Source organism: Lagenorhynchus albirostris, chromosome 3 (assembly GCF_949774975.1).
Source record: "Lagenorhynchus albirostris chromosome 3, mLagAlb1.1, whole genome shotgun sequence".
Taxonomy (NCBI): domain Eukaryota; kingdom Metazoa; phylum Chordata; class Mammalia; order Artiodactyla; family Delphinidae; genus Lagenorhynchus; species Lagenorhynchus albirostris.
In genome coordinates, this window is record NC_083097.1 from 139,883,709 (window position 1) to 139,890,084 (window position 6,376).

At 35.8% G+C, this 6,376-nt stretch overlaps 1 non-coding gene across 1 annotated transcript; it reads left to right on the forward strand.

The window, feature by feature from the left end:
• Positions 1-5,486: 5,486 nt before the first annotated feature.
• LOC132518965 (U5 spliceosomal RNA) lies at positions 5,487-5,603 on the forward strand. The gene has a single exon (XR_009540072.1). It is a non-coding gene; the product is annotated as a U5 spliceosomal RNA (small nuclear RNA).
• The last annotated feature ends 773 nt before the right edge of the window (positions 5,604-6,376 follow it).

The following is a 6,376-nucleotide window of genomic DNA, read 5'->3' on the forward strand; positions in this document are numbered from 1 at the left end:
AGGAGACTGTTATTCTTTCACTTTTTATAAGAGAAATACAATTGACCTTTGGGAAGTCTGATGACAGGAAAACAAGTATAAAGTGATGGCTGGCCTTATCAAGTTTAAATATTTGAAAAGGTATAATTCATGTAAATGTTTAGCCTTTTTTTAATTGTGCAAGGGCAAAACCTGCCTAGGTTGGTATTTACTTTTCTAATTAGAAAAGCTTGAGTGATGTGAACAATTAAGATAATACAATACCTTTACAAGGTAATTAATCTTTTCTTTGGGATTCATCTTGCCACATCCCAAGCTGATGTGATTTACCTCCCAGTTAAGGATATGTTAGAATGTAATTGGAGCCATTTGCTCTATCAGAGAAGAAAAGATCATGGAATTTGCATCTCATATATCTAGAAATTAAAACTGAAGGACTGACCACTTGACACCACAGAAGTTCCTGAAGTGAAGCCTGCTGAGCTCAATTCGTTGTGGTGGCTAAATGAATCCTCTATTCAATTTGAATGCATGATGAAACTCCTATTAGAACATTGCAGTGTAATAATCGACAACATAATGAAACTGCCAAAGACAAAATGCAAATACCTCTCTACTGACCCTTCAGAACTATACTCTGTACTTAGAAAGAAGCAAATGCCATTGCTAGACATGTAGCATTCCCCTTTATTCTACCTCCCCTCTATCCATCAGGGAATGCTGAGACATTCTTTTGGATACCCATTCCTTTAGAATCAAACACTTGAAATTCAGCAGCAATTTGGAATGGTATATAGATTCAACTAGCAAGAGTATTTGAAAATTACTACTACTATCTCCTAACACTCTCACTTTATAACAGAAATGTATTTTTAGTATTAAAAATTTGGAGGGATATTATCTTAGGGTAACAATTTCATAGAGTAATTTAGCTTCATCAAACAAAACTGATGCTTTTAGTTTTGGGGGTTTGCTTCTGATCTGTGAAAACTTGATTAGGCATCAGCACTGATCTTTGGAAATTACTAATCTACATACACTGGCTTTTTAAAATAATTAACCTCTCAATCCATTATAATTTGGCCTCTAATCCTTTTAGGATGTATGACTAGTAATGTCTTCAGTTGCTGACTCAGTGGTCTCGCGTCTCCTTAATCTAACTGGAGCTCTCATCAGTGTTTGTTATAGGGTGTCACTTCTTCCATCTTGAAAAACCTCTCTTTTTTTAATTTCAAGTACCCCACGCACAAGAGTAGGTTTCCTCTCTGGTGTCATTTTTTCTAATTCTCCTCTTTAGCGTCCTCTTCCTTTATTGTTGAAAGGCTTTTGTTTTTTCGGGGTTTTGTCTTAGTTCCCCCTTCCTTTCTTACTGTGCACACTCATCCTGGATAATCTTTCATATTCCTATGGCTTTAACGAATCACAAATCTTGACACCTAGGCCACACCTCGCTTCTGAGTATCATATCTGTATCTCCAGCCATTAGATATGTCTACTTGAATGCCACAGAAGCACTTCAAACTTATCAAGTCCCCAAATGAACTCATCATTTCTCCCTATCCTTTTGAGATCCCTGACTCTATAAGTAGAATTACTGTCTCCCATTGTCCAAGTCACAAACCTAGATATCGTTACCAAGGCCCATTATTTCTGCCTCTTAAGTCAGGCCACCATTACCTTGAGCTTTGATTCCTTCTACAGCTAGCTAAATAGTGTTCCCCACCACCAACTTCATCCAACCATTCTCTGCACTGTAACCAGAACACGTTTTTAAAGCACACGTGATTATTCCACTTACTGCCGATGCTCCAATGGCTCCCCCATTATCCTGGATAAGGTCCAGACTCCTTGACCGGGCTTATAAAACCCTGTGCCACTCATGAGCTGTTCTTGCTTACAGCTCCAGCTGACTAATTGTTCTACAATCTCTTTTATCCCTCCTTCTACCTGCATTCAACATTAGAGAATGTTCAACTTGTTTCATATACATATGTGATTCTAATCAATGCAATGGTTTTTATTTCTCTTTAGTGAAATACCTGTAGAGACCAAGGATATGTATTTTACAAAATTATAATGATGCAATGAAATATAGCAGTTAGGAGCATGGGCTTTAAAATCACAAACCTGGGTTTTAATCCTGACTTTTCTAAATTATATCCATGTTATCAATCATATTAGTCAACTACTTCAAGCCTTAATTTCCTCATATGTAAAATGGGGATAATATTACTACCTGTGTTTCTAGAGTTGCTATTTGGATAACATGAGGTAATGCTAGTTAAATGTTTAATAAAATCGGTCCCATAGTGTTGCTGTGGTTTTTGTTTTTGTATGTAAAGCATTTAAACTACTTATTCTAGTATTCTCCATAATTTTTATTTAACCTCATCTCTCCTCACATATTAAAGTAAACCTTTTCTACTATTACCTATCCTGGACAATCTCAGGCCCCAAATAGACAATATTAGTTCCTTCCTGTTTGGGCTATTTTCCCATCTGGAACTCATTCTTCTCTTCCTCCAACTTGCTGATTGAAATTCCACTTTTCTCATTTAGGTTAGTTTAGGTTCCTCCTTCTCCGTGAAGCCTTCTCAGATGTCTGTTATTCACCTGGATCTTTCCTTTCTCAGAGCTCCTCTGATAATTGATGCTATAGTACACACATTGTCTTAGTTCTTCAATCACTTAACATGCATAAAAAAATCAACCTCCTTCACCTCTCTCAGCAGCATCTTGTGTCTGGATGAATACATATTTGAACTGAATTTCTGAGTGGCCTCTACAATGCATCATCCTTTTCCTGTCCCCCACCCCCTTTGACAGGTACTTTCAACTACTATTTCTAGATCCTTATATTAAATGTTACTTGTTAATGATGATACTGAAATTTCTTCTTTTTTTAAAGCACATACACAAAAAAGAAATGGCACTTCTAAGTTTGCTTGTTTTACTTACAATTGAAACTCTAGCTTCTGCAGTTTACCCCAAAACAAAAATTTCACACTGATTTCTGAATCTTACCCTCTTTGGATGTCTTGTAGGTTTATGATTACTTTGCATTTTCAGAATTTTTAACCTGTCTGGAACAGTTTTACAGGTGTCATTCTTTCTCAGGAAAGGTAGATTTTTATTACCTTACAAGGATGACAAATGCAAGTCCGCAGCGTAATATAATTTTATTAAACACATTAAATGCTCAGCATCTCTCCTCTGCACCATTTGCTATGGTGGACAGATACCCTTACCAAGGAAGGGAGGGCTGTTGAGGTGATGGAATGTGAATTTTTTTCCTGTACTATTTTCTCTTAAAATTCTAGCTTTAGATAGCAGATCACATCTCCACAGAGGAATGCAGGCCTCCCTTTACACTCTCTCTTTCTATACAAGTCAGACACTATAAATTTCTTATTTCTTTCTCTAAACTTCCTCATCCTCTTATTCACCATTAAAAGTTTCTTTCCAGAAAACTGTCTTTTAGGTAGCATTTTGCTTTGCATCAAAACCAGAGATCTAATCATGGTGGGTCTTGAAAAACATGCAAATATTCACTTGAATATAGACATTTCTCTTTTGCCTTTTGCCAGGACTGTTTATGGTTGGTTTCAAAAAAGATTTGGAACTTCTCAGGCTATGGACTAAAAAGCATTTTTCATTTTCCAGCTCCTTCCTTTATGTGGAAAGAATTGATATCTTTGAAAATAAAAAAGGAGATGTGCCATTTTGGTGTAGGTTTTATATTATAAAGTTCTAGATTTTGCACTATGTCCAAAATGACAAGGAGTTGTTTTAAAAGTCAGCTTCCATGAAGTACCTTGGAGAAGAGTGTGTGTGTGTGTGTGTGTGTGTGTGTGTGTGTGTGTGTGCGTGTCTGCTTCTCGTGGAAGCAGAGAACAGGTAGGGCTTTACTTTCTACCCAACAATAAACAAAGCAATGTTAAGTCTGTTAAATTTTACTCTTTTACTGACTCCCTCTTTAAGATGGCCAAAAAGAAGAATTCTGTAGCAAATGGTTTAAAAAGCCCAAAATAGTAAGAATAATTTCAATTGATCAAAACAGCATGGGACATGTTATATGTGACCGAGCATGCTTTTGATACCAGTTCCCTAAAAGGAATTTGCATTTTGAAATTTTCAGACTGAACTACTTAAAATGTGAACTGAGTCTGTTATTCCTATGGGCATCTCCTCTGTCGTTGGTTTTAGTGATTACTCTGTCACTTCTTCTTTAATTTCTATACTTTAATGAGGACATGCAAGTGTGCCTATGGAATTTTCCTATTAATGTCGGAGTGATTTAAGAACTGACCACAGTGTAAGAGAAAAAAACCTCTCTTCCAGGTTCAGCATTCTATTTAATTCTGTAGCTAGTGACAGAGCTGAGAGCCACTTGATAGGAAGATTCAGCTTCTGCTCCAGGCGTTTCCTCTGGGACCTTTGGGATAGAACTAAGCACAGCTATCTGTAAATCAGCTTGTCCATTTCTGGGCCACCCAGCGTAATTGGAAGCACTGACTCTAGGCCATTTCACCCTTGGGTAGGAATGATGAAGTCGGGGTTTCTAATAATTGCATCTGATTACTGTCTCCAGTTTGAAGACAGAGAATGAAGCAAAAATGAATGAGCATGTCCATCCCATGTGGGGTTATTTGGGGCCAGTTATCATGGAGGAAGGAATCTTTGGTTTGGCTTGAGATTCCTCTTTAATTTCTTTTTTTAAAAAATAGGTGAAACGTTTAATTTTCAGAGTAGGAAATCATACTTAGCATCTTTGTTATAGGATTCCCCTGTACAAACAGTGCAACAGACAGAAACCGTATAGGTGATGGTCTTCAGGCCATCAACATGCTCTTACACTTGTCACGAGAAGGGTTAGCCAATCTTATATTGATAAATATCAGGAAGAAGATCTCAGATGAATGATAGAATTCAATACAGATGGCTACAATGTTCAAGTATATGTGTTCCATTTGTGCTAAAATAATCTTTAATATTCCAAGTGAAAACAACAAAACAACAATAAAGTTGGGCTTGGGTTTAAACCATTTTAATGTAAGTCTGATCCTTGTATGCAGTAATGATAATAGTATCCTATTGGGAAAGAGTGAATTGTATTTAAACAATAATTGCAGACAAGTGACATGTAAATCAATATGTGAAAAGGCATCAAGCTGCATAGATTATTCATTTTCTGCTATGTTCTTCTCTGGGTTCATGCTCTGAAAATATGATTTATAGTGTGGTTTTAATGAGTAACGTTCTTTTGGATATGACTGTTTGATAGAAGTTAAAAAGGTTTAATTCTAGTAGTACCGAACACTTTAAAAATGTGACTGTGAAATTACGACAAAACTGAATTTGTTTTAGAGAAATGATGAGGATGCACATGTAAGAAGTTTATAAATATTATGTTACCTTGGAAACAGTTACTAATTTGTTGTACAAAGTGATGTGTTTTTTATATGGAAAAAAGTGGCAATTTTATTTTTAAAGATGACTTTAAATCCATAGTCATGCTTCTCTTCATAATTGAATGAATCTTTTGCCTTTAAAGATTCATGTGGGGAGGGAAAAGCATGATTGTTGCTTCAATTTTTTGAGGGCTTGTGGGAATAAACAAGGCTGGAAAAATAAAAGATGACTTTAAAATATACAAAAAGGACAGGTGCTGAGACACAGAAGGAACTTGGTCTAGATGCTGTAACGCTGCACCAGGGGACAGAAAATAATAGAGGAACAGTTGTTTGTTCTGCACGTCAGTGGAAATCAGTGTGGAATTTGATGCAATCTGAACCCATAAACCAATTTATAAAATTCTTGGTGTAATGAATTCTCTTGCCCAATCAGGCATAAAGGCTGAGCTTTATACTAATTTTGACATGGTGGTAGAATATAATATCTGTACTTGATAGTACAGATGAAGGAACTGAACTGTGCTTTAACACCAGAGGTTAGCAGAAATCTTGTGAAGTTCTCAGCCATTAAATGTGTGTACTTGAATAATTCCTACCACAATCTTAATGTCAAGAAGACCCTAGCTGACATCTGTCAAGAAGACCCTAGCTGACATTATTAAAATGTTAATAATTTACCCTATTAAGAATTACAGACAGAAATATTTTTTCTTTGAAACATAAGAATGAAATTTTACCTATTTAAGGTATACAAATGAACACTCTAAATAAAGCTTAGTCTATATATAGTCTATATATATATGAGTACAAGAAGATGATTAATATGGAGTTACCATCATTTCAGTTACTAACACCTGGTCTACTTGATAACTCTGGTAATTACATGTAAAAATACTAAGTCTGATCAGTGGCCTCAAGGAAAAAAACAGACTACAGCTAAAATCCACTTAAATTTCTTTATAATTCTGTAAAGCAGTAAACTG